Source organism: Vulpes vulpes, chromosome 15, assembly GCF_048418805.1.
Source record: "Vulpes vulpes isolate BD-2025 chromosome 15, VulVul3, whole genome shotgun sequence".
Lineage (NCBI taxonomy): Eukaryota > Metazoa > Chordata > Mammalia > Carnivora > Canidae > Vulpes > Vulpes vulpes.
In genome coordinates this window covers 2,789,127-2,816,807 of record NC_132794.1, presented here as the reverse complement: position 1 = coordinate 2,816,807, position 27,681 = coordinate 2,789,127, and the positions used below count along the sequence as shown (strand labels likewise).

Below are 27,681 nucleotides of genomic sequence, written 5' to 3'. Positions count from 1 at the left end.
AGTCTCACGCCGGCGGGAGGCTCCCAGACTGTCCCACCCCCACCCACCCGGCTCCTTCCTACAAGAGGCCCCCCCTGCTGTCCTGTCCCCTAATCCACATTTGTAAGGAACGTGGGGGTGCTCCGTGCTGGGTGGCAAGGATGGCCACTCCCCTTGGGGGCTGGGGCTGGGCATTTGGGAAAATCAGAGCCTCTGAGGCTCCCTCCACCTCCCGGTCCTGCCCGAGACTGGCCGTGCTCAGAAGGCGCCTGCGCTTTTGCCCCAGGTGGCGTGAGGTTGCCTGCCTGGTGGATTGGGGGGGCCTGTGACCTGTCAGGTGCCGGTGACCCTGTGTTCACTGCAGGCCTCGTAACGGGCTCAGCCGTGCCCCACCCCCCAGGGTCCCATGTTGAAGCCCAGGCCCCCTGTCGCCTCCGAGCGCGACTGTATTTGGAGATCAGGACTTTAACGAGGTCGCTAGTGTGGGCGCTGATCCCAAATGACCGGTGTCCCTGGAGAGATGAGGACACACGTGCACAGAGGGACGAGCACGGGAGGACACGGGGAGAAGACGGCCATCTCCACGCCCCAGAGAGAGGCTCGGGAGCAACCAGTCCTGCCCACGCCTGGACCCCAGTGGACGTCCAGCCTCCAGGATTGAGTGTTGTCCGGGCTGCCCAGCCTGTGGGACTTGTTGCGACCACCTGTGTGGACGACCGCGGCCTTGGACCGGGCCCTCTGGGGCGGAGGCTCACGCTCCTCGGGGCCGGGCAGGCGGCTCTGGGGCCCAGTCCAGGCCGGGGAGCTAAGAGGACGTGCCGGAGAACTCCCCAGCCTGGACTCTCTGGCAGCAGGCTCTCGGGGAGCACGCCTCCCCACCGGGGGCTCCGCTTGCGTGGCTCCCGAGACGGGCACTGTGGCCACCCCCTTCTCGGCTTTCCATCCTGCCTTGGCGTCGCTTGGCTGGGGGGCCCTGACGCTGCTGCTTCCTGAGCTGGCCCTGGGATCTGGGGTAGAACAGACGCCGGAGGCCGTTCACAGACGCCCCCCGCCCCCTCCCATCTGAAGCTGGCCGCATCAGCAGGTGTCCCGAGACCCCTCCTCCAGGGCCTGCTCTGGAGCAGCCTCCTGTGTCGGCCGCCCTGGGCGGTCTCTCGGCCGCTGTGGCCCCCTGTCCACCCCCACCGGTCAGGGAGCCTCTGTGGGCTGTCAGCCCCCTCCCAGAGCACAGAGGGCAGCCCCAGGGGCTGCGCTCTCCGCACTACGGGTTGCATCAGCGTGGCCTCCTTCCGGTCAGGCTTTGGGCAGGCCGGGCCTGGGCTCTAGGGAGACGGCGGTCGGCGGGGCCCTGCTCAGAGTCCCTGCAGGCTGACAGTGAGGGCTGCCGGGCTGCACCCCGGTCCTCCTGACCTCAGGGCAGGACCCTGTCTGCCGTGCTACCCACTGCGCGGGGCAACTGGGAGGCGCTGGGGAAGCCAGGGGGGTCCCGCTCTGTGGGGCGGCCTGCTGTGTGACCGGGGACGGACTTCCCAGCCCCTCCGAGGATTAGGCCACGGTCCTCGGTCTGGTCCTCGGCAGGGTGGTTGCTCAGGGTGCTGAGCCCCAGGATCCCTGTAGACCCCCCCACCCGCCGCCACCCCGCCCAGGCCGCCTGTAATTCTGAGGTGCATCGCCAGGTGGCAGCAGAGGCCTTGCGGGCCCCCAGACCGGGCTGGGCCCAGAGGTCACCTTCAGGCTTCCAGCCCCGGGAAGCAGCTGTCGCCGCACACCTCCGCAGAGGCCCGGCGCCAGCAGGCCGGGCTGGGCGGCTCGGAGCGTCAGGAGCCCCCACCCTGACCCCAGGCACCGATGTCCAGCAAGGGGGGCACGAAAGGCCGCACAGGGGGCCAGTGGTCTTTGTTTCATTGGCTTGTTTGTGAAATCATTTGAAGAAGGAGCAGCCCCTGGCGGGCGGGGGTCGGGGGGGCAGGGGGCAGAGGGGTCAGCCCTGGGCCGTGCGTCCCCTGAGGTCCTGGCGGGGTGGGTCTCCGCCCCTGCAGAATGACGCAGCGTATCAGCCCCCTCATCCTCCCTGCCAGCTCCTGTGGCCACTCCTAGGACGCCTTTCAGGAGGGGACGCGGCCCTGGCCGGCAGCCCAGAACCTGACCCAGGGGAGTGGGTCACGGGGCCCCAGATGTCGCCAGCCAGATGCCGCAGGCAGGGGTGGTGCATGCACTCAGGGAGCACAGCTGAAAGGGCAGAGGGCACACCAGAGCCTGGGAGCTAAGGGGTGAGGTCGGGACCTGCTTCCTAAGGGCAGGCGGCCTCTTCTCTGCAGCACAGGTGCCGCCATCCACGCCCCCGTGGCCTTCGGGGTGGGAGTGGGGCGTGGGCGGTGCCGGGGGGGGGGGGAAGGATGCGTTTGGGGGTGGCCTAGCTGAAGACTGCAGCTCCCACATGGCCCCCAGCAGGGCCAGCTCCCCAGCTGCGGGGCGACCGGGCTGGAGGCCTTGCTGCAGGATCTCCTCCAAGGGCTTGGGGTGGTTTGGGGGGGAGGGGGGAGGGGAGGAGGGCGAGCCCTGCACCCACATGGAGGCTGCTCTCATGAGAACAGAACCAATAGGAGATGCACGCACACACAGTCCCATGTGCACACACAAAACACACATGCACGCTCACACACAACATGGGCACACACAGACACACACGTGCTCAATGCACCACACACGCATGCACGTGTGCACGCAAGGCGCATCCCCACACGTACAGGCGCACAGGTGCACAACATCCACACACCCAAGCAGCGCGCACACACGTACACGTGTTCACGTGCACACAGAGCCGCCGGCAGCAGCCGCGGGCAACCTCCAGGCTTTGTTTCCCGCCTCTCATCTCCTCGGCGTCCCTCTGCGTCTGATTTGTACTTGAACTTGAAAGACACAATCGCACAAAGACACTTCCCGCCCGTGTCTCCGCCTTGAGGAAAAGCCTCCCCCCGTGCGTGTGCAGGTCAGCAGACCCTTTCCTATCAAGGAGCTTCTCGGGGGACCCGACAGCCTTTGTGCTGCTGGGAGCACCCGATTGCCTTCGGGTGCTGGAGATGGGCAAGAGAGAGGCTGGGCGGCGCTCAAGGGCACCCCAAGGGCACCAGGAAGGAGGGGCCGTGAGGAGCAGGGGCGGCTCGTTCTTCGTTCTTCCGTGGAGCTGTCAGCCACCCGGAGCCCGGGAGGGAGCGCTGTGCCTTTACCCCCACTGGGAGCAAGAAATCAATAAAAAAAATATAATCTGGCTCCGGAGCGCAGCTTTCCAAAGCCAGCGCAGGCCTCTCCAGAGCCCCGTAAACCTCGAAGGGTGGGCTTGCTGATCCCTAGCTGCTGGGTGCACGGGGCACCAGCAGGGGGAGGCCAGTCAGACCTGGAGGACCCAGGTGGGTGACAGGTCACCCCTACGTGTCTGAGAATATGGAGACTGCACGTGGGCCCCAGTGACCTTCTGATGCTGAGGACAGGGAGTGCCCCCACCCTGGCCCTGTCCCTAGAAGCCAATTTCTTTCTGGTGTTGGGATAGGCGAGCTTTGGGGTTCTCTGCTGGTCTGTGCCAGGTGTGGGCGCCCGGCTCACTCGTGGGGACGTACAGGGGCTGCTGCTCCTCTGCCTCTGGAGCCATCTGAGGACGTGTGGCCTCTTGGGGTGGGGGTGGGGGCTGGGGTGGGGGTGGGGGCTGGGATGGGAATCCCAGCTGTCTCCTGAGTCCTGTCCTGGCTCTCTTACCTGCCCATCCCACGGCTGTGGTGGGGACAGAACCTGTGTCCTGGGACCTGCCGCCGTGGTTGGGGTGGCTGAGTGGCTGGGTAGGTGGGTGGCTGGGTCGCTGGGTGGCTGCATAGGTGGGTGGTTGGGTGGCTGGGTAGGTGGGTGGCTGGGTGACAGGGTGGCTGGGTGGCTGCATAGGTGGGTGGTTGGGTGGCTGGGTAGGTGGGTAGGTGGGTGGCTGGGTGGCTGGGTAGGTGGGTCGCTGAGTGGCTGGGTAGGTTGGTGGCTGGGTGTCTGGGGTGGCTGGGTAGGTGGGTAGGTGGGTGGCTGGGTGGCTGGGTCGGTGGGTGGCTGAGCTACCATAGGGGAGGACCACACACTGCACAGCTCTGAACAACAGGAGGGTATTTGGAGGCCGGAAGTCAGAGACAGGTGTGGGCAGGTGTGCTCCCCTGAAGACTCCAGCGGGAGACCCTCCTGCTTCCTCCAGCAGCACCCCCACCGCTCGTGCTGCCGGCAACTCCTGGCCGTGCCCGTGTCACCACAGTCCCGGCCACCAGGGTCACGGGCCTGCCTCCCCGCGTGCATCTCCCTGTCTCTTCTCCTAGCGACACCACGCACCTGGATGATCCGGGATGACGTCATCTTGATACCTACCTTGGTTCTGTCTGTAAGGACTTTCTCCAAATAAGGTCACGTTTGCAGTTCTGGGGTTTACGTCCGACCTCTCTCCTGGGGGCCCTTCGAGGCAGGGCTTGCCCACCTCTGGCTCTCCTGGGGCGACCCGTGTTCACGCGCTCAGGCCTGTTTCTGTTTTGATGTCTCCATGGCGATCCACGGTCGGCCGCCCACGGATGACCCGATGTCTGGCGTCCATCAGTGATTCACCTCGTAACGGACGCTGACCCGGCCCAGACACCGCTGCCCAAGGGGCTCCGAAGTGTCCTGTTGCTGCGCGGGCGCCGCGGGTCACGGGTTCTGGCCCTTGCCTGCCCCCCCCCCCGCCCCCACCGCTGGCCCGGCCGGGCGCCCTCACTCACCTTTCCCTCCTCTCACTGGCGGATGTGATTTAGGGCAAACAGACGCACTCGTCCCCCGGAGGCGTCGGAGGCCCACTGGGTAGGAGGACTTCCGCTTTAGAAAACAGGGAGCCTCCAGTCCTCGCCCAGAGCCGTGCCTTCTCCCAGGCGGGCAGGTGAGCTCCCGGTGCCGGCGCACTGGCGGGGGCAGGAGGGGTGACGCAGCCCTGCGCCCGGCCTCCCCACACCCTGATGGAGCAGTCCTGCGCCCGGGGGCTGTGGGGTGCCGTTGACACCAGGTGGCTTTCAGGGGCACCTCCCACCCCCAGGGTGGGGGCGACAGGAGGGGGATGGAGACACAGGTGTGAGTGGATTGGGGCACGTGCCCCCAACCCCGGGGCTGCTTCCTGTGTCCTGTGTCCATGTCCTGCCACCTGAGCCAGACCCGGATGGAGGCCGCCCTTGGGGTGGAGACCTGCCTCCCCCTCCCCGTCTGGGGGCTGCTCCCCTGCAGCCCTGAGTGCAGAGCAGCGCCCGGGGGTGGCAGGTGGCCGCGGCAGGGTGCCAGGGCAGGCTGGGACCGCACTAGGCCGCCTCTCGGCCTCTCCTGCCGGCGCCCTCCTCACCCGTACTGCCCCGAGACTGCGCTCCGGGATCGGGCCCCCGCACCCTCCATCCGACAGGCTTTCTGGAACAGCGGTTCTCAAATGAGAATGTGCACGCAGTTGCGGGGCCCCTTCTTGTTGGTGGGTGCAGGTGGGGGTGTGACCTGCCTTTCCAACCAGCTTCCGGGGACGCGACGCTGCCTCAGGGGCACTTGAGCAGCCGGGGTGGCCTCTGTGAAGTGGCCGGTCCCTCCAGCTCCGAAACACCCAGTGCCTCGGGTTTCCCGACCATGCGGTTTGTGTTGGGGGGATGAGGGTGGTGTCCGTGGAGCAGCCTGGGGGCGGGGAGCTCATGCGTACCCTGTGGGGGGACTGGACACCCCTGCTCAATGTTGGTGATCCTCTGGCAGAGGGTGGGATGGGGCAGGGCAGGGAGCGAGGGCAGGGCAGGGCACGCCGAGGACGACGTGGGGGGGTCCCGGGCTGACCAGCTTCTGCTGTGGCCCCAGACGATGCTCTTCACGCCCAGGCCCCGGAAGCAGGTCATTGTCACTTACAGCCCCACCTTACTGACAGGTCTGGAGAGGGCAAGGAACCTTCTAGGCTGCATCCAGCTGGGGGCTGTTGGGGTGGCGGTGAGCCCTTGCTGCCCTGCCAAGCTCCCAGGGCTCCTTCTGAGGGGCCCGGTTTGACGGGCTGGGTATTTTGTCCTCTGAACGTGGGATGGCCGATGACTCAGTCCTGGTCTTGGAGAGAAATCCCCGAAGCCCCGAGCAGTGGGGGGGAGGGGGGGAGGTGGCACCCCAAGCTGCCCACTAGGAGGGCCCTGGGGACGTCACTCAGCGCTTTTGTCCCTGGGGGTGTCCCAGGGACATACAAGGAGCAGCTTCTCGTGGCCCTTGTGACCTGGGAGGGCAGCGGTCACACTACAGCCCTATTTCCTGCCTGGGCCTCCCCTCCCGCCTGCCCCTCCTGGGAGGAGCCCAGGGCTGAGCTTTGTGCCTGGGGGTGGTGGTGAGGGGACGGGGGTGGGGGGGAGGAAGCAGCCTTTCCCCAGCCCCCCAGCCCCCCAGCCCTGCCAGCAGCTGTCACGGGGGCTCCCTGTCACCCGGGGGACCGGGGGTGGTTCGAAGCTGGGCCAGTCTGTGCTGTCGGGACGAGCGCTGGGGGCCTGTGGGCAGGGACTGGGGTCCCTGCAGCGAGGTGATGGGGGGAGTGGGAGAGCCAGGGGCCCTGCTTTCAGGGCCGGCGGGTCTGGGCCAAGTCCCAGCTTGGAGCTTTGGGCTTCTCGCCTCAGTGTCCAAATCCGTCAAATGGGACACCGACAGTGACGTCTGGGGCCTCCTTCACCCTGGCCCTGCTGTCGCCTGTCTCCACCCAGCGGCTGGAGCGACTCCCCAGCAGCGCCGCGGGGTCCCTCACCGTCCACACGGCTAACACTCGGGCACCTGCGCCGCGCTCTCCAGTTGTGTCCCCCACAGTCTCGAGGTCAGGACGCAAGCCCAGGGCACGTCCAACAGAGAGGCTGGACGAGTTTCCGGAACACGGCCAGCACGGTCAGTGTTTGTTCAAGGAACCAGCCGGTCCTGCTCACCGTGAGTGGGCCCAGCATCTTCCGAGGCCCCATCTGATTCCAAGGAGGAAGCAAGCAGGTTCTCAGCCCTACAAGCCACCCGCCCGCCCGCCGCCTCCCCCACACACCAGTAGTTCTCGAGGCCAGAGGTGGCCCTACTGCCTCCTGCTCCAAGGGTGAGCCTTCCTGCCCACCCCGAGCTCCTTGAGGGGCCCTGGGCCCAGGCGCTCAGCCCCTCCCAGACTGTGGGATCGACATCCCCGAAGCTGCTTCTGACCCCAGAGACCCAGGGGAGCCCCAGCTCTCGCACGGCTCCATCTGCCACGCCCTCCCCACCCGCGAGTTGACCTTCCCAGTGACCCTCGCTGTTTCTCAAAGCGGATCCGTGCACCAGCAGGGCAGTTCCCGAATCCGGGGGCCGGGCTCCCTTGATACTGCAGGGGGGGGGGCCGGAGGCTCCGTGCCCACTGGTCTCAGCTCTGCGCCCCGGAAATGGGCACGAAGGCCTCACGTGAGCGGACATTTGATCTTTGATTCCTGGGTTCTTTCTCTCGGGGTTGGCTGACGGTGGTGGCGGGCATGCAGGGCTCTCCTGCCGCTGGGGGCCGGCCTGGGTGGAGGCGCTGGGCCCTGGGGCCCGTCCTCTGGGGGGAAGGCGGTGTGGCCCCGGCGGCGCCTGGGCTGGGATGGGAAAGAGCCTGTGCCCATGAGAACCACCGGAGCGGGGGCGCCTGGGTGGCCCAGCGGGTGAGCGTCTGCCTGCCTTTGGCCCAGGGTGTGATCCCGGGGTCCTGGGATCGAGTCCTGCGTTGGGCTCCCCGCATGGAGCCTGCTCCTCCCTCTGCCTGTGCCTCTGCCTCTCTCTTAGTGTCTCTCATGAATAAATAAGTAAAAGCTTAAAAAACAACAACAACCAACACTAGAAGGAACTCCCTCCAGGCCTGGATGGTGGTGAGCGCTTTGCTGCAGGCAGGGTGGGGACCTGCCTCCCCCATGCGCGGGCAGGGGTGCCGGGATCTCTAAGGTTCTACAGCTACTTCCCGCAGCAGGTCTGCGGGACCCCAGGGCACCCAGGCCACTGCAGGTGAATGCAGGCCTGGGGGTCAGGGGTGCCCGGATGGGGCAGGTGCAGACTTGGGGTCTGAGAGGGCCAGAGGGCATCTGGACGTCCGAGCTGTGCTCCTGCCTGGGGCGGGGGCGGGGGGACAGGGGGAGGTGGCAGGACAGGAGAAGGCGCTGAGCCCGCAGAGCAGCAGCAGGTGCTGGGAGCAGCTAGGAGGTAACGCGCATGAACCCGGAGCTGGGATGCGGGAATGTAATGTCCCACGTCTGGGAGAATCCCGCTGGGTGGACACATTTCACGGTGCTGGTGGAGGCATGGGGGTGGGGGGGAGCCGAGAGTGACCGGCCGGGGGCCTGGGGTGCAGGGCATTCTCTCTCTGCGCCCAGACCCACTTTTCCAGCAGCCCCGCAGTGGGGAGGCGTCAGGGTGGGGTGGGGTGGCCTTCCCCAGCTGGCGGGTGGCCTGGGTGGCGGCGTCAGTCACACTCTGTTTACTGATGTCTGTGCCTGGGTCGTGGCCAGCGGCAGGCTCTGGACTCTGGAGCCCCACCCCCCAGCGGGGACAGGTCGGGGGGGGGGCAGCCACCTGTCCTGTCACCACACACTCCGGCACCGGCAGGCCAGGACCCGGCCCCGTCCGGGGTCCCCACCCCCAGTGCCCCCCCTACATGAGCGGATTTCTTGCCTCCAGTCATGACTCCTGCAGGCTGGTCCTGTCCACCTGGGTCTCCCGAGCTGGGGCAAGGTTGCGACCCTGCTTGGAGGAAGCACCCCGCGTGGTGCCCACACAGTGACTCAGGCACATGCCAGTGAATGTCACCTCGATACTGACCCTCCTGGGGAGGTGACCCTGAAACCAGCCCAGCCTGGGTGCCCTTGGCGCTGGCACGTGGTCCACTCTTGTAGCTGCTTCAGAGTCAGGCTCTTCATCTGATACCGAGTCGTGGGGTTGTCAGGGGACCAGATGGATTGATTGCTTTCCCGGGGCCAGAACAGGAGGTGTAGACACCAGGCTGGCCGTCCTGGGCTCACCTGTGCTCTCACCTGCCACAGGGGGTGGAGCGGGGGTTAATGTCCACGGCCCTTCCTGTGATTTCTCTTGTCCTAGGACCCCCGGTGTCCCTGCCCATGTCGGTATGGATGACCCACAGCCCAGGAGACAGCATTTCTGAGGTCCTGGAGACTCAGTCCCTGGTTCCTACTCCGTCCTGCTCCTGTCAGCCCCACGCAGACCAGTTGGGCCAGTCCCGGAGATGCAGGGACGCACCGTGTATTGAAAACCAGATAGAGGGAGGCTCCCACTCGGGAGAGGCAAAGTCATCCCCACGCAGCCGCCTGTGCCGCAGGTTCCCCAGATCTGCGCCCACCGCTGCTCCGCAAAGTTGTCACAGATCCGCTTCTGGATTAACAAAGCGGGGGACGTCCGGGTGCCTCAGCGGTTTAGCGCCTCCATCGGCCCGGGGTGTGATCCCCGGGTCCTGGGATCGAGTCCCACATGGGGCTCCCTGCATGGAGCCTGCTTCTCCTTCTGTGTGTCTCTCATGAATACATAAATAAGATCTTAAAAAAAAAACAAAACAAGAAAAAACATAAGCGAGAGCTGACGGGGCCAGAGACTCACAGGCCGCGAACACACCCAGCAGTCTGCAGGGAGAGGCAGGGCCACGGCTTCCCGTCCACAGAGGTGCTCCCCTTGGGGCCTGGGATCCCGAGTGTGTGCACCTGCCCACAGACACTTGTGTGCGTCGCCTCTGTGCACTCGTGCACCCCTGCCCTGTATGCATGTGCGCACATGCACACGTCCCGTGGGTAGAAATATGCTCAGGACAGCGACCCAGCCTTGCTTCAGAGCTTGGTGCCAGGACTGGCTGCAGCCTGGTTTTCACCTGGAGCGGCCCTGACCTGTGGGTCCCCCCTGAAGCCAAGCCCGTGTTTCTGAGTATGCCGTGGGCCTGTGCACGCGAGGCTCCGTGTGCTCAGGGCGCGCAGGGCGTGGTCAGCTGGGGCACGTGCGTGTTGGTCACCTGTGCGCCTCCCACCGGGAACAGTGTGTTCGGCCCAAGGCGGTCTGGTGGACTCGTTCAGGGCTTGACCTGCCGGGTCGTGCATCTACGATTTATTTATTGGGCACTTGCTGCGTCCTGGGCTGGCCTGGGCTTGGGGCGGCTGTGCCTTGTCTTCAGGAAACGCTCTGCTGGGGAAGGGAAGGAGGGAGGGGGGACGGGGTAGGTGGGACACGGACGGGAACATACAGCAAGCGTCGTGGACACGGATGCCTCAGTGAGGCCTGGGGTGGGAGCGTCCAGGCCTCCCCAGCGTCCGTCTGTGCAGCTCGCAGGATAGACTGGTTTGTGCTGCATGACTCACGAGCTTCCATCCCAGTGGCCTGGCACAGCCTTGTCCCTGACCCCGGGGCCGTGGCTGGCTGACCTCACAGCGAGGCTTCCTGTTTGTGGCTTCATTTTTGCTGCCTCTTCCCGAGAAAGGGTCAGGCTGGTGAGTGACAAGGAGGGAAAGTGGCACCTGTTGAGCCCCTGCACAGCCTGGAGTCATGGGGGGCACTCGGATGTGCTCAGTCCCCAGGGTGCAAGTGGGGAGGGGACGCGGCCTGCACCCACGCCCTCGTTCAGGCTGAGCACCGAGCCGGCCGTCCTGGTCTCCCCGGAAGGCATTCATCCCGAAGTATTTACGGGGTTCGCCGTAGTCTGAGCCCACATCAGAGGCCCAGTAAGTGGCAGCTCTGGTTATTGGTAGAGCCGAGGGCTTGAGTAGGCCCAGCCTATAAGTTTGCACGGCCGCACTCGGGCCACGGACACGCGTGAACATCCCCGCCTTTCTGTCGGGAGGTTTGGACGGGTGGCAGCTCGGGTTCCGGACTTTTCGTTATGCTCTTTTTCTGCATCATCTTTCACTGGTGCCTCAACGGATTCCCAGGGACGCTGCTCGTGACAGTCAGCTATTGCCGTGCGACAAGCTAGACAAAGCAAACGCCAAAACAATTGAGTTAGCATGTGGTTGTGCAGGTCGGGAGCTGCGGCTGGACTCAGTTTGGCGGTTCTGCTGGTCTCAGGGGGGCTCCCCCACCTTCTGGGTCCCTCTGAGTCAGCCCTGTGGTCTCTCTTCCTCGCGCAGCCGGCAGGGCGTGTTCCCAGAGTGCAGGTGAGGACCAAGAAGGGGGAAGCGCTCAGTAGGGCAGTGGGGGGGTCTCTTAAGGTCGAGGCTTGGAGCTGGCGCGGTCCCTCTGGTGTCTTCTGCGGGCCGCAGGAAGCGGCGGGTGAGCACAGGCTCCAGAGGAGCTGCCCGGAGTGTGGGCCCGGGGGGCACGAGGGCACGGTGGGGCGGGCACGGGACACTGGGCTCCGTGTGCCCGCCACGCAGAGCACTGGGCCCTCAGCCCCGCCTCCCTCGGTTTTTGCGGCTGCCCAGGTAGCCTGGCCTTGCCGGACTTCCCCGGCCTCGGGGGCACCGTAACTCAGGGCTTTTTTTGTTTTTTGTTTTTTGTTTTTGACTCAGTTTGAGAGGAGTCCGTCAGGGGCCCTCCAGGCACCCACTCCCTTCCCTCCCTCACGCGCTCATTATACTAACAGGAGAGGCTTGTGTTTGGGGGATGCAGGTGGATTTTCCTTTTAATGTAATCAGTGGGGTGGGCCGGGGGACACCTGGGGGTTCAGTCGGTTGAACCTCTGACTCTTAATTTCGGCTCAGGTGGTGGTCTTGGGGTCGTGAGATCCAGCCCCGTGTCAGGCTCCCCGCTGAGCATGGTCTGCTTGGGATCCTCCTTCTCCCTCTGCCCCACCCCTGCTCGCTCGTGCTCTCTCTCTCTCTCTCTCTCTCTCTCAAAAGAATAGATGAATGGAGTCACCCGTGTGCATTGAGTGCAGCTGGATGGAGTGGCCCCCGGGCCCTGGCGGGGCTGGAGTCTGAAGCACGGCTCCGCTGGGTTCTGTTTATCCGCGCCTGTTGGCCAAGGGCCTCCGGGCGTCTCTACACAGAGGTCTGTGCTCACGGCACTTGGGGACAGTGCGGGGGGGCGGGGCGGGGAGAGGGCTCGGAGGTGGGGAGCATGGTTCCTGATGGGCTCTCCAGCCCCACCCGGTCGGATCGTGCTGAGCTTGACAACCTCCCTCCCGTCAAGCAGGTGCCTGGGGGCGCCTCTCCCAGTGGGTTCTTGGGTCGAGGCCTCCCGTCCTGGGCCCTGCCTCATGGTGGGGAGCCCTGGGAGCAGGAAGCTGGGTGGGGAGCATCTGAGCCCCCGATGCTAGCTCAGAGCCCTGGGCTGGCCCTGCTGTGGGAGAGTACCGAGAGTTGCCAGGTGGGGCAGATGGCGAGGCGGGTCCTGGGTGCCCGTCTGTCGGGGGCGGGGGGCCACATGGCTCAGGACAGGCTGCTGGGGAGGGGACGGCATCTCGGGTTCTGGATCTTGCAGCTTCTTTGCTTTAGACATAGGTTATGGTGATGGGGCCCTTGGTCCTGGGGGGTAAGGAGTCTATAGGAGGGATGTTCTGCTCTGTGGGCTGCACCATGACCCCTGTCACCCCGTACGACCCTGTCCCACGTCTAACCAGGGGGACCCCCTCACCACTGCCGGGACGCATGGTGGAGGGCGTGGGGTGGGAGAGGCAGGAGAGCCGAGAGCGGGGCTCTGCTCCTGGACTCCCTGGGCCGGGGGCTCCGCGAGGGCTGGGGCTGCTGGGCCACCGACCCCGGAGCCCTCCCTTGTCCTCCTCTTCAGGATGCAGAAACGGGCTGGAGGGAGCCGGCCTGCTGCGAGGGAGAAGGTGAGCGCAGCTGTGCCCCCGGGGGCGGCTCTGGGGGGCTGACTTGGGGGGGGCTGACAGCACAGGGCGGGGGTGGGCCTCGAGCCAGAGGTTGGAAGTGGCAGTGAGTCGTGGAGCTCTCACGCACAGCACGGTGATCGCCGTCAACACGGCGTCACAAACTTCGAAGTTGCTAAGAGACTAGATCTTAATTGTTCTCACCGCAAAACCGTGACAGTGACGTGCCACGATGGAGGTGTGGGCTGCCGCGCGGTGGTGATCGTACTGCGCCGTACAAGCGTGTCAGATCGACACTCGCACAGCCTGAACTTCACGGTGTTATAGGATGAGTGTGCCTCAATTTACAAAAAGTAAGCTGAGCGTGTCTGGGATGGGGACAAGGCAGGGTCTCCAGATCAAGCAGTTCCACTGGGACCCTGAGGTTCCGTGGGGTTTCCTCACATAGGGGCCTCTCAGCCCCCCACATTTCCCCAGGAGCGCGTTCCGGGGCTGCTCCTCTGGGTCCTCCAGGCCACATCCCGGCCTCTTTCCATGCAGCCGGGCAGGGGCGGCACTATGAGCATGAGCTTTGGGGGCAGACAGGCCGGGGTCCTGTCACTAGTTCTGGGGCTTCAGCAGGTGGTTGAAGTTCTGTCTTGATTTTCTCTTCTGTCAAATGGGTCTAATAATGTCTACCTTATCATTGTTTTAAAGATTAAAAGAAGAGGGGCACCTGGGTGGCAGAATTGGTAAAGTGTCTGCCTCCGGCTCAGGTCATGATCCTAGGACCCTGGGGTTGAGGCCCATGTTGGGTTCCCTGCTCAGTGGGGAGTCTGCTTCTCCTTCTCCCTCTGCCCCTCCCTGCCCCCACCCCACTGGTGCGCACGCTCTCTCTCTCTCTCAAAGAAATAAAAATCTTCAAAAAATAGATTAAAAGTAGACACTTAGCATATTTGCTACTTGATCCAGAGTAAGTTGTCAATAAATTGTAGTGACATCATGACCACTGTCACGATCATCATCACCATCACTGCTGTCATTACCATGATCGCCATCATTACCATCACCATCCTCACCATCACCATTCCCATCATCCCCATCATCCCCATCCCCATCATCACCATCCTCATCCTCACCATTACCATTTTCACCATCACCACCCCCATCCCCATCATCCCCATCCCCATCTTCACCATCACCATCCCCATCCCCATCCTCACCACCCCCATCCCCATCCTTACTACCCCCATCCCCGTCATCACCATCCCCATCCCATCCCCATCCTCACCACCCCCATCCCCATCATCACCGTCACTGCCATCACCACTGTCATTATGATCATCAGCAAAACCAGTACCATCACTGCTGGGTTGTCAGATTACCTGAATACTTCATACTCCCTTGGTGGTCTAGTCCAGGGTGCAAGAAGGAGACTGCAAAAGAGGGGGGGGAGAACCAAAAACTGCCCTCTACAAAATCTGACCTCAGACTGATCATGCAGTGGGGTGTGGGGTGGGTGGAGATGAGGAAGGAGGAGGTGGTAGTGTGACATGTAGGGTGGATTCTGAATTCCATCACCTAGCAGGGACCCATGGTGGCTTTTTAAATGTTAGGTGACAGCACATTCTGAGCAAGCCCATCAGAATCATGGTTCCCTGAGCTGGAACATGGTGAGTCAGCAGCACCAAGGAGGGCTGGGCTGCTCAGGGGTATTGCAGGTGGGAAAGACTCCTTTATGATGAAGTTCTCTGTTCAGAGTGTCAGCCTCAGAGCACAGTGAACTGGCTGTGTGTGTTTGTATGAGTGTGTGAATGTGTATACGTGTGACTGTGTGTCTTGGTGTGTGTATGTATGTGTACACGTGTGAGGGTCTGTCTCCCTGTGTGCAGGTGAGTGTGTATCTCTGTGTGTGGTGTGCATGTCTCAGGGGTAGGGTCTCGGGTTAAGCCCACAGAGAAAGGGACAGGGATTACAATGAAGCGAGGCAGTCAGAGGGATAAGGAGGCTGACCCAGGGGAATGGCCGAGTCAGGGCTGTGGGTCCTCAGTGGAAGGAAGGCTGGTCCAGGAGGCCTATGGGCAGAGCCAGGGGCTGGGCTGTGAGGAATGCCGACCGGAAGACAGAGGGATGGCCCGAGCTTGGGGGGGCAAGGACCCCAGGAGGGTGCAGGAGGGAGCTGGATGACACCTGTGCATCCAGTGCATGGTCCAGTAGCTGACCCTCCCTGTGGCCCAAGCTGCCTGCCTGATGTGAACATGTGGATGTGTGTGATTGTGCGAGAGCAGGTGTGTGATCATGTGTGTGCATGTGTCCATGAACGTGTGAATGCCTGTGATTGTGTGTGAGAGCAGGTGTGCAATCGTGTGTGTGTCCACGAGCACGTGAATGATCGTGTGTGCATGTGATCATGTGTGAGTGCATGTGTCCATAAGCATGTGAATGTGTGTGTGAGGGAGTTTGAGCGTGTGCGTATCTGTGAACGGACGGCAGGAAACAACCCAGGCTCTGGGTCCCTGCGGGGAAATCTCCACGTTCATGGGTCCCGGGTGGCAAATATGCAACAATGACAGAGGCAGCTGGGCCAGGGGCCATCTGGGAGGCTTTCTCAGGGGGTGCCCGTGGTGGGTCCTTTCCCCATAGGACACATCTGGGGGTGGGGCACATGTCGTGATGGGGCATCTGGTCCCCCGGTTCTGCATCAGTGCAGAAGGGCTGGCCTTGTCGCCCTGTGGGTCATCCACATGCAGATTTGCTGGGCGGTGAGGGCTCCTTCAGGGGCCGGCTGGTCTGGCAGGTGGGAAGGGAGTGGCAGGAGGGCACTGGGGCCCCGTGATGAGTGGGCCGCCGTGGACAGGCTCTCCTTGCTGCTGGTCGTTGGCACTGGTGCACGAAGTGTGGGCAGCGCTCGTGGAGGTTAAACATGGGGCAGGCGTGAGCAGGGGGTGCTGCAGCCGTGCGGCCAGTTGATTCACAGGTGCCAGCGCTAAGTTTGACTGTGGCGTCCGTCCTTGGGGTTGTGGGTTGAATTCCTAGGTTGTTCTGGTTCTCCTTTGGTGCTGACATGGGGGGGTCCCCTTGGGCCCTGGTGGGGTGTTGGGTAGGCTGCACCTGCTTCCAAGGCCTTGCTGGTGACTGCTCTGGTGTGGAGTCAGGGCGGTGGCCCCAGGGCCCCTGGGATGGCCCAGTGCCTGTGTGCCATGGCTCCGTGGCCAGCAGTGGCATCCAGGGAGTCTCAGCCCCGAGCTCATGGAGGGCAGAAGGCACCCCCCTGCACACTCATAGCCCCTCACTGGGTGCCCCGGGCCCGCTAGGTAAAGGTGATGATGGGGACAGCCCTGGTGGGGGGCGTGTTCTTGTGCCTCACGCTTCTATGTGTGGGTGGGCTTGCTGCACGATTTGTGCCAACCACAGACAGGCGGAGGCCCTTTAAATGAATTCCTGGGCACCCCATGGTGGGACCTGGCTGATGGGGCAGGTCGCTGCTGGAGTTGCACCTGTTCTAAATTGCCATCAGGCGAAATTAGATGGAAAAACATGCAAATGCACTAGGAGCTTTCTGGCAAATTAGCATGCAAATGGGCAGAGGTGAGGACGGCCTGGGAGGGCGCGCCTGGCACCGCCTGACTCATCGCTGAGGCGGTCAGACTTAGCGGGCTCCCCACGAGTGCGGTTTCTAAAGGGGGAATTATTTCAGCTACATTTCCTAGATTCCTGAGGTTGCCTAGAAAAGCCAAGAAAAGATGCTCTCCTGCTGTTTCCTCCCCTCACATCGAGTGGCTGAAGGCGAGCAAGCCTTTCCACACTCAACACTCTGTGCAGACCTGGCTTGGGCAGCCCTTGATTGCTCGCAGGGCACTGGATGCCAGTATGTGTTAAGCTGGGGTGGTGGTGGTGGGGTAGAGGTTATTTTGGCTAAACCTCTAGAAGACGGAGCTGTCAAGGCCTTGAATCCATGGTCATCGTGTTTGGGAAGCAGTCGTCAGGCTCCATTTGCATGCAGAGCCACCCTGGGTGCTGGAACCTGCCCACATTACCCCCATCCTCTGCGACCCCATCCTTCCTCTGATGTCCAGGGCACTCCATCCCCATCACCCACGTAGCACTGTGATTGTCCATCCTTATGGTTTTTAGTGTATTTTTCTAAGCTTCCCAGTGGAGGTACTTTGTCTTATGCCTTCCTGTGTTTTGACTTTCCCTTCTCTCCTCTTGGCCTCAAGGTCACCGCACACAGCAGTGCTGGAGGGGTGAGTTCGCCCTCGTGTGGTTCAGGGTGATTTCCAAGGGGAGGCACCCTCTGTTCTCTGAATGGCAGAGAGTGACCCACCCATTGTGGGAGACACAGGGACAGGACACCTGGTGGACCCGTGGTCAGTCTCCCAGTGGGTCCCACACATCACTGTGTGTCTGCCCTCTGACCTCAGAACTCAGCTAATCTCCTTTGACTCATGCTTGTTTCCAGACACAGCAATGGCAACGTTTCCTGAATCCCTGAGGATATGCACACCTGTGGCAGAGGGGCCGCCCAAGCAGGTGCCTTTGGGAAGACAGAGCCATCCGATAGTGACCTCCCCTGGCCTGGCCTGTACCTGTGCGTACCTGCTGCAAGCAGGGCCATGCAAGTTGGCGGTGTTCAGCATCTTGCTGGTGGAGGGGCAGGCTGAACCCAAGAAGCTTTTTGAAAAATTCTCTGGGATGGAATTTGGAGGTGGAAAAATCACATACAGATTAGTGTGGTGGATGGAAACAAGTGACCAGTTCCCATTATTTTCAGCAGGTGAGTAGAGGCTAAAGCAGCAGCAACAGTAACAACACACAGCCCAGACCCTGGTGACATGTCCTTCCTGTCCTCAAGAGCTTGACATTTTTTAGGTTGTCCTCCAGGGTTGCTGCCTGGTTGGAAAGATGCCCTATATCAACTATCAACTCTACAGCCAGCCTAGACAACTGGAAACCTGAGACTCGGGGGTGAGGCTGGAACCAAGACGTCTCCAATCCTTGATGATGATGATCCACTCACCCTGTGGGTCCCTTGTGGTGCTGGTGCACCCAGGTACCTTGTCTTGTTCTTGGGATGTTTTGGAGCTTTGAGCAGCGTCAACTGGGGATATGTTTTAGGATCTGTGTCTTTGAGGGTTTTGCTTCCTTTACATACAACACATCTTTTCCCGTTCCTCATTTCCTGGGGAACGCGCTAGTCCTTTCCCAGCACTGGGCATTGAGAAGAGAACAACGAGGAGCTGGAAGAAAAGACCTGGCGAAGTCTTCTTTGGGTCAGTTCTGAAGTTGTGCTGTTCCGGGCATTGCCCTGGGATTGCATAATCCACCCCAGTGCTGACGAAGTCTCACCTGGCACCACTTCAGGTTAAATAAACTTGGCCCAGGACTTCCAGCTTCCAGAGAAATTTTGTTTCACTAGTCTTCCTGCTGCTGAACTTCAGACAGAATTGAAACAATAATTATTTGAAGGCATTGGGAAGTGACCTGAAGCAGATGAAAAAAACCCTCGAGGTACATGAGCTTTGAGAGGAGTTTGAAAGAAAGCTTTTCCCCTGAGGGCTCCCTCCAGACCTCACAGTGGGATGGGCTCTAGCAGAAGGCCGCAGTATTGGGCAGAGAGGTCAGAGGCTAGAATTCCACATTGCCAGGATGCCTGGAAATCTAGGAAGAGATCTCCAGAAAAGCCCCATAGGGAGAAACCCCTTAACTTGGGCACAATATCTGCTCCAGTCTTTGAGGGATCCCCGAGGTGTGCATGTGCAGAGCAAGGCACCATAAAGCCTAGGAAGAAACAGCAGCTGGATGGGGGAAGAGCTCGTGGAGAGTCCGGCATCTGGCTGGTGCTGAGAAGACCAAGTTTGGAGTCATGTCTCCCCAGGGCAGAGGACCTTCTAAGTGCTGGAATAAAATGACTTCATTATGCAGCCAGAAGATAGAAAAATACTCTATTTGAACTGCTTGAGAAAACTATTAACCTAGAGTCCTATACCCAGCTAAACTGTCTTTCAAGAATGGTGGCAAAATAAAGACACCTCAGATACACGCAAACCATGAGATTACTAACAAGACTCTCATGGAAAGATTCTACTTGGTGGTTTCAAAAAAGATATAAGATGTTGGTCAGAAGGGATTGAAGTGGACCAGGTTTCTGTGCTACTCAGGAGCAGGGGAGAGAGGGGTACATGCTAAAATTTAAAAAAAGGTAACTCAAAATAGATGGAATAAAGGATGGATTTGTAAAAATCTTTTACTAGATTTCTACAAGATTTTTTTTTTAGATTTTAATTTCTTTATTCAGAGAGACACAGAGAGAGGGAGAGGCAGAGACACAGGCAGAGGGAGAAGCAGGCTCCCTGCAGGGATCCCATGTGGGACTTGATCCCAGGACCCTGGGATCAGGTCCTGAGCCAAAGGCAGATGCTCAACCGCTGAGCCACCCAGGCGCCCCTGATTTAACAAAACTTTTAACCCCAAAATGACATAGCAGAGAGTCAGAGAATAAAGGCACAGATTAAGAGGACAAATAAATCAGAAACATGATAGCTCTGAATTGGCCCAACTCTGCAATCTCATGGGGATCCAGGGCAAAGACCACGCCCCGGGGGGGATGAGGTCTCTCAAGCTGTCGCTGATATTGCCCACCAATGGTCCCCCGCAGAGGTACATTTTGGGTGGGGAGTGAGGGTTTTGGAGGCTTGTTTTGCCTGCAGAGGGGAGGGTGGGGGGAACTGGATTTGGAGATGGAGACGTGCTCAAGGCACTCTTGCTGGCACAACTGGGCGATCACCGCCGTGGAAGGCAGACAGAGCTCACATCAGATTCCCTCTAAGCATCCAGGCCTTCAGAGAGATCCCATTGCAGGTTTTCTAGATTCCTCCAGACACTCCCATCCCTGAAGGAAACTGAGGGAAAGGTCCATGCCCTCAGGTGTTACAGAGGGTGCAGGAGAAAAGCAGGGGCTGACACTGAGGTGCTCACAGGGGACCTGCACAAGCAGACAGCAGCATCCCAGGCCACGTGGGCCAAAGGGCTCACCACCCAAGGGCCCAGCCACCCTTGGAGCCACTTTGTGGAGGAGCAAGCCTTTTCCAAGGGCCGGGAGAGCATCTGTAAATGGGTAGGCCCAGGATTTGGGGATTTGGGCATCAGAGGGCAGATGGGCTTGCAGGCTGGTAACGTCTGGGACACTTGGGTCCAGGAATGTGGGAAGTCATCATTTGGTCTGTGTCCTGTGTCCTGATGTGGCACTGTGTTCCCAGCACTCCCCATCTCAATATTTACCCCATGGAGAGGTGGCTGTGTGGTTTTGGATCTCAGCCCCTGTGCTCTGGTTATGGGTTCAGGGCTGGCACCCTAAGCCAGGACCTGGCGTGTCCCTGCATTAAGCCTGGATCAGGACCAGGTAATCAGTCCAGGCCTGTGAGCTGTGGGGAGAGGTGTCCCCGGCTTCTTCTTGCCCTTGAAGGGCACGTCCAGAGGTGACCTTCTCCTTCCTCTTTAGACATCAGCACCTACGGCCTGGCTCATGGCAGCTGCCTGGCTCTCAGTGCGAGGACAGAGCCCACACACAGAAAAGGGGAGAGCTGGGGCCACCTTGGAGAAATGCCTGGCCTCCTCCTTCGCTCTTGATTTCCCTGGCCCGCATGAGCCAGGGGGTTGGCTTCTCTGTGACTCGCAGCTGAACACTTCCCACCAGGTGCTCGGACATGAACGCGTGCGTGTAGTCTATTGCTTGGGGCAGCCTGACCTTAGGTTCTCTGAGGGTTTCCCATTGTGACCTCTAGGAATTGTGATCAAAATAATTAAACTGGACCAGCCAGGTGGCAGGTCCATCACTTGCTTGGCCTCAGGTCCCTTTGCCATAATCCCGGTGGTCCCGCTGCAGGATCCTGCGTGGAGGAGGTGCGGTGAAGGTGGACAGGGGACTGACATATACTGATCCCGAGTGCTGGCGGGGTCAGGCCTTGAATGGGCCGGGTAGGTGTCAGTGTCGCCACACTGTGCCCCCAGACACAGGCTCCCAGAGGCTAAGGCCACTGCGCCAGGGCAGCGCTAGGGTTCGGCTCAGAGCTTCAGCAGGTGTTTGGGATGAGGGCAGCCCTCTGTGGCTGTTGGTCGTTAATCAGCCACTCCAGTGCGCAGGTGCTCGGGCTCAGGTAACCAGAGCTGTCCCTGTGAAGACCTGTTGAAATATTCATGCGCTTGGCCTGGGGCTTCTTGGACTGTGGGCCTCCTGTGACGTGCATGTGCCCTTGCCCCGCCAGTGTAACGGCTGCAGTCCTGTGTGCATGTACCCTGCCGCTTTACTTCTGGGGGCAGTCCTTTGACTCATCATCCTGCAGCTCCAGCTCCCGCTCCACCCCCAGACCGTCCCCAGGCTGGGGGTCCCACTCTCTGGGTCCTTTGAGGCGCTCTAGGCTGCTGTGTGAGGGTTGAGTTCCACGGAGAGTGTTCGGCGTGGGGCCAGCTTCTCGGTGCTTCCATGCGATGACGGCCTACGTGGAAGGTCCTCCCCGGCCCGGAGCTTGCCTGGAGCCGCTGGTCTGGCTGTCGCGCGGGGCCCCAGAGTCCGAGCAGCCTGGCGGGTGTGGTCTGCACGGGCAAAATGCAGGTTTTCTAAGGCAGACCCGTTTGGTCTGCCTCCCCCCACAGCACGGGTGGCCGTGCACTTGCTGGGCACCTCCTGGGAAGGGACAGGGCTCAGCCCTGGGCAGGAGTCGGAGGTGGGACTTCTGTCCCAGCAGGGACTGGACACGCTGTGGACCTCGGTGTCTTCGCCTGTGACACGGGGACTAGGGTGCGTTCAGAGGAAACGCAACTGAGAGTACGAACTTCTTTTCAGGAAAACTACACACACACTCAAGCTTGTGCACAGACCCAGACACAGACACAGAACAAGTGTTTGCACACATGCACACTCACATGCAAACACAACATGCATATCCATGTGCACAATGCTCACATGCACACTCAGACAAGCTTGTGCACATACACAGACCCAGACACACAACAGGTGCTCACACACAAGCAAAGACAACATGCACACACCCATGTGCACACACACTCATACACACACACTCCAGGGAACTTGGGCTCCCAGCTTGAAAACCCTGAGGAAGACCATATTTTTCAGTTGGGGTCACATGCTACTTGCAGGTCATGAAAGTAATGAGGTGAGTCGGCACCGGCATCTTTTGAAAAGAAATAGAGTGGCTGCAAGTGGCACGTACGTGACCCCGGCCAGGGTCAGCAGAGGCCGCACACGCTCACGTGGTGCACGCCGGATTGCTGTGTAAAATGCGTTTCTCCCTGGGTCATGGTCTCAGAGTTCAGCAAACACGAGCCAGGCCATCTGATTCTCGAGTCCCCCGGAGACCGGGCCCGCGGGGAAGAGCATGCGGCCTGTAGGGCTGGGCCATGAGCCGTCGGGGGCTCTCCTGGGGCCTGGGGCAGGGAACCCCCCTCGCAGAAAAGTGACTTTCATTCCCCGGTGTGTAAGGCACAGGCTGTCCTGCTCCCTTTTATCTAATTTTTTTCAATGAGGCGACTTTTGTGGGCTACCTCTGTCTCCCCTGTCCCCGCTCTGCTGACACGTTAGCCAGAGGGGCCCTCCCAGCCTCTCTGGTGACCACGCTAATTAGCACAGGTGCCTCCTTCGCTGTGGGTCAGGACTCCCCCTCGTTTCTTCACCCCCAGGACTGCAGGGACCCCGCATCTCCCTGAGGGCGCACGTGCCAACCACCCTCCGCCGGCCCACGGTGGTTCTTCTTCCCTTCTGCCAAAAACTGGAACAAAATCCAGCTGTGTTTCTTGAGCTCTTCTGGGACTCAGAAAAGAAAAATGTAATGATTCCATTATTTCTTTCCTTGGACTTTCTGGCCTCATTTTGTTCTGATAGATTTGTCTACATCTGCGCTAAAACCACAGTGTGTTATTCTATATCTCCAGTGTTCTGAGCAAACTTGCCCTTGCTACTATTTTTCCAAACATTTTTGCGATTTATTTATTTATTCTTTTAAAGATTTAAAAAAATTTATTCATGAGAAACAGAGAGAGAGAGAGGCAGAGACACAGGCAGAGGGAGAAGCAGGCTCCATGCAGGGAGCCTGACATGGGACTCGATCCCGGGTCCCCAGGATCACGCCCTGGGCCGAAGCCAGCGCTAAAATGCTGAACCACCCCAGGCTGCCCCATTTTTGTGATTTAAAACATTTTTATTATTATTATTGTTTTTAAAGATCTCATTTATTTATTTGAGAGAGAGAGCGAGAGAGAGACAGAGCACGAGTTGGGGAGAGGCAGAGGCAGAGGGAGAAGCAGATGAGCAAGGAGCTGAGCAGGGAGCCCAACGTGGGACTCGATCCAGGGCCCCGGGATCATGACCTGAGCCGTAGGCATCGCTTCACTGACGGAGCCACCTGGGCGCCTCACAACGATTTTATATTTTTATTGTGAGCTACGCAGGACGTGTAGAGGAATATACTCGCATGTACATTTTGAAGACTGTAGCCTCTTCCAGACTAAGAAGCAAAACGTGGCCAGAACCGTAGAAGCTGCCTGTGCATCCTCTGGGGTCATGTGTCATCCCCCTTCTGCGTCCTTGCTGTGTGTCCCGTGTCAGGCATGGTTCTGGGTGTCGGGGACCCGCAGTGAACAGCACATCACCCCCTGCCCCAAGGCCCTGACGCCTGCGCCTGCAGGAGGACATGTGTGACGCTCCCCACCTCACTTGGCCGTAGTGCCCGCTGACGGGCGTGCAGCCCTAGACCTCACGGTGCAGGGGTGCTGCCCGGCGAACGTCCCGCCAACCGGATGCTGCATGCGCCTTGAGGGCCTGGCTTCCCTGGTCCACCTGGTCTGTCCTCGTCGGCCTGCGTGGCTGTCGCCCGCTGCCGTGCGTGCCTGTGCGGTGTTGCGGGGTGTGACCCGTGAACTTGTCCCCCCATTCTGCAGCTGGGGGTTGCCTGAGTGGTTTCTGACTTGTGGCTCTTACAGCAAATGCTGCTGTGAGCAAGACCGTTGGTGTCCCTGGGGCCCCCAGGGATGGAGTCGCTGTGGCGGGGGGTGGGCCATGCTCAGCCGTGCCGGGCGCTGCGGCTCCAGCTGTGGTCCTGCCCGGGGGCGCCGGGGCCGGAGCGCTGCCCACTGGTCAGGGTTTCCCCGGCTGTTGGCGAGGTGACATCTCTCTCCTGGGCTCCGCGTCCTGCGGTCGTTGTCTCTGATCGTAGCCGCGTCCTTCGCATCCCGCGTTCTCTCTGGCTTCCTGCCTTCTTCGCTTGGCGGTTCTGAACGGGGGCAGCTGTGGCCCCTGGGGACACTTGGCAGAGCAGCCCTGATGGCCCCAGCCCCCTCAGGTTCCCAGGGCTGCAGCTGTTCTTGTGAGTGCTCACGTGCCCAGATGTCCCCAAGCGGGGCCCCCGGCAGCCCTTCCCCGGGGCATCCAGGCCATGGCCGCGGCCCCGGGTCACTGCTGGTCTTCTTCTGCGTGCTTACCCTCGACCGCAGGGGAGGGACTGGGGTCACTGGCGCATCCCCCTTCTCAGACCAGCTCAGCCTGCACAGGTGGGGGAGAGGCAGCCTCTGCCAGGCGACCTGTCATCCTGTCCCTCATCCCTCGGGTGCCTCTGCTGGGGCACAAAGGAGTGTCCCCCACCACCACCCACCGTGCCCACCCCCCAGAGGAGGGCTGGCAGCTTCCCAGGCCAGAGTCCTGGTTGGCCTCCCGGAAGGCCTGCACCCCAGTGATCTCCCCGTGGATTGGGGACTGCCGCCAAGGCCACGCCGGGGGCCCGTGGATGCCAGTACGGTACCCCGGAGAGCACGATCCTGCTTGGGCCCCATGGGGGGCGGCGTGGCTCTGACCGGAGATGCCGAGAAAGGGCGCTGGGGGCTGCAGTCCAGACCCACTCCTGTCCCCCAGACTGTCTTTGAAATGAGATGTGGGAGCTCACCAGCATGGGCATGTTCTTGGAGGCGTGGATTTCCCGATGTGGTTTTGCTGACAGTAGCGTTTACCTCGTAGCGATCCATGAGGGATGAGGGACAGGGAAGTGGCCAAAACATCTGTATCAGGTCCAAGGATGCGTAAGTCGATAGGAAGGAGCCGGGAAAGGAAGATGGGAGAGCATAGGGACTCTCCCCAGCCGGTTGGGGGGCTTCTGGCACCTGGGGGCAGGTGGCCTGGCCTCTGGTACGGGAAGCACCTGGGGCCCCTACTTCCTGGGCCACCCCGTAGCTGCAAGCATCAAAGGGAAGCTGGCAGGGGCATGGGGCAAACGGTGCATTTGTAAAACAGCAGCAGCAGAGTAAAGGTTTTCTTTTACACCTTTGAATCATTAGCCATAAATTTTCTCCCAACAGCAATTAGTTTTATGTTAGTGCAAGAAGTGTTAATTTTTGCACCGTATAAAACTGCCACCCAATTAAGTTTTGTGCAAAAGAGTAACAGCAGACAGCAGGACTGAGCGCTCACCCTCTCTTTTTGGAATGACCCCTGCCTCGGGCTTTCCAGAACCTTCCCGGCAGCCGTCCTGCAGGGCCCCGGGCCCCAGGGAGCCCAGGCATCTCTCCTCCCACCCACAGCTCACAGTCTCCCGAGAACCACCCCTGGGTTTGGGAGCTCACAGCTGCCGAGCCCAGCTGTGGCCCTGACACCATCTGCACCTTCCTGCACAGACCAAGGTCATCCCTCGCTTGGGGCTTCCCTGGGAACAGAGGTGAGGGTGAGTGCGGGAAGCAGCCCCTTGTCCGCAGGGTGATGGCGGGGACCCTCCTTCCATCCCCATCCTCGCAGCCTCGGTCTGCTCAGGCTCCCATCATGAGCACCACACGGGGCAGCCCGGGCAGTGTTTCTGCAGGTTCTGGAGGCGGGAAGTCTGAGATCAAGGTGCCCACTGACTCGGGGTCTGGGGGGGACCCGCCTCCTGGCTCGCTGTGTCCTCACCGTGTCCTCATCTCTCCCTCTTCTCCTAAGGCCCCATTAGCCTTTGTCACTCCTCATAGGCCCCGTCTGCCCTTCACCGCAGTGCCCTTCCCAGGTGGGGCAGGGTACCTGGCGGCCGGGCTCCTGGGAGACAGCTGTGGGTCCGTGAGGTCAAGCCTCGCTCCAGCCCTCCTGCCTGAAGGACCCCGCAATCACGCGCAGGGGGTGGGCATGGTCTCTGAAGTGGGGGCTCAAGCACTCTGCAAAATCGCAGAGCCTGGGGGCATCACGGGGGCGGCCACAGGCTGGAGTCCGGGCTTCAGGGGGAGGAGCTGGTGGGGCGGGGGGCCCCTGATGTTGCTCCACATCCCCCGAGGCAGGAGACCCGGGGAGAGCAGAAGCCCCGTGCGTGTGTCAGGTAGGAAGCACCTGCGGACTATGGTGAGACTCTATCGGAAGGGCGGGCAATGGGCAGGTGCCGGCAAGCACCTGCGAGGCCAGGCTTCTCTGTTGTGAGGAAGCGTACACGGAGTTAGAACCAGGCTGGGAACAGGGGAAGGGGGCGCCTGCCCCGAGGCCAGCTGGTTCGGGGCTCCCGCTGAGAGGAGGGGCTAGGAGCTCAGCCGAGTTTGGTTAAGGGCAATTTTGATCCTGTTGACCAGTGGGGACCGTGGGTCAGCTGATCCGTTATGAGGCAAAGAATGGGAATTTGGTGGGACTCTATGGGGTCTGTGCCTGGCCTCATCCTGAGTCCTAAGTGAGCAAGGGGGGGCCTTGGTGAGTCTCATCCGAATTGTGAGCCACTTCCAGAGCACAGGGTGTGGGGGTTTTGCTTTACCAGGGCTGTTTCCCAGGGTCCCGGGGCTGGAATCAAGCTGGAGATTGTCTGAGGGCTCTGTCTCCCCGGCACTGAGCCGGCCTGGAGGGTAGGTGACCGTTGAGGTCACACGCAAGCCTGAGGCAGAGCTGGTGCGGGAACCCAGGGCGCCGGCCCCCCACTCCGGTCTCTCTGCGAGGTCGGCTCAGGAATGTCGCCAGTGCAGGTGCGGAGTGGATTCCCCCTGAGTTGTGGGTCAGCTGCCGCGTGGGGGGCCCTCTGTGAGGGGTGGGGACCCAGCCACACTAACGGGGGTGCTGCCTCTCAGCTCCAGGTGACTGCTGTCTGGGGGTGTGAGCTCACAGGCTCGTGGCATCTTCTGGTTTCTCAAGGGGAACGAGACATCGGGATTTATTAGTTTACATTTTTAAATCACTGTACAAACGAAACAGAACGTGTCTGGGATTTGGATACAGCCGCTGGCCACTGGTCTGAGATTTCTGCCAGAGTCTTCCCGGCCCTGCACCCGCCAGACCAGGCCAGCATGGTCGGTCTCGGCATCCCTGCGAGCGATGATGATCATTTTGTTTTGCATTAGAGATCTCCGGGTGCAAATGAGCTCGGGACATGGGGGCTTATTATAAAGACAACACAGAAGCATACAGGTGGCAAAGCCTCCGGAGTCCGCGGTGGGAGCTGTGACAGCGAGACATCTCAGGGCGAGGGCAGCTCTGGGGCGCCCCCAGGGGCCTCCGCGGGAAGGCCGTGCAAGTTAGGGAGGCCCACGTCATCTCGTGGGCTTGCCCTGTCCCTGTGTGTCACCCACCCACAAACGGTTCTCGTTTTCTTGTCTTACAGCTGTCGTGTGCAACCTCAGGAGGTCTCTGAGGTCCCCTGTCATGTCCCTGTCCCTGCAGGGCCCCAGAGTTGCCTTGTGCCTCATCCCTTTAAGTGCTTCTTGAGTCTCTCACTACCTAGTGTCTTGTTCGTGTGGTGCTTATTAGTTCATTGTTCTTGAATGCAAAGGAATCTTCCTGGTGGGCCGCCCCCCAGGTCACTAGCAAGCATGTGGACTTGTTGCTCTGGTCAGGCGTCCCCTCGGATCCGGTCAGCTCAACTGCAGGAGAAGGGCCGGGCTCACCGGGTGCAGGACACGGGATCCCGAGGCCTGCCCACCCGGCAGTTCTGTGGGCCAGGCCGAGGCTGCAGGTGACCCTC

General features: G+C 61.0%; 1 long non-coding RNA gene across 2 annotated transcripts in view; it reads left to right on the top strand.

Moving 5' to 3' along the window:
* Nucleotides 1-2,855: 2,855 nt before the first annotated feature.
* Nucleotides 2,856-27,681, top strand: part of LOC140595694 (uncharacterized) — a 41,858-nt gene continuing 17,032 nt past the window's right edge. Inside the window, exons 1-3 of one of the 2 annotated variants that reach the window (XR_011997507.1) lie at nucleotides 2,886-2,968; nucleotides 17,187-17,501; nucleotides 17,597-18,967. This is a non-coding gene — a long non-coding RNA (uncharacterized lncRNA). Of the gene's footprint in view, nucleotides 2,969-17,186; nucleotides 17,502-17,596; nucleotides 18,968-27,681 lie in introns of those variants that run through there. The other variant, XR_011997506.1, reaches the window with a different exon arrangement.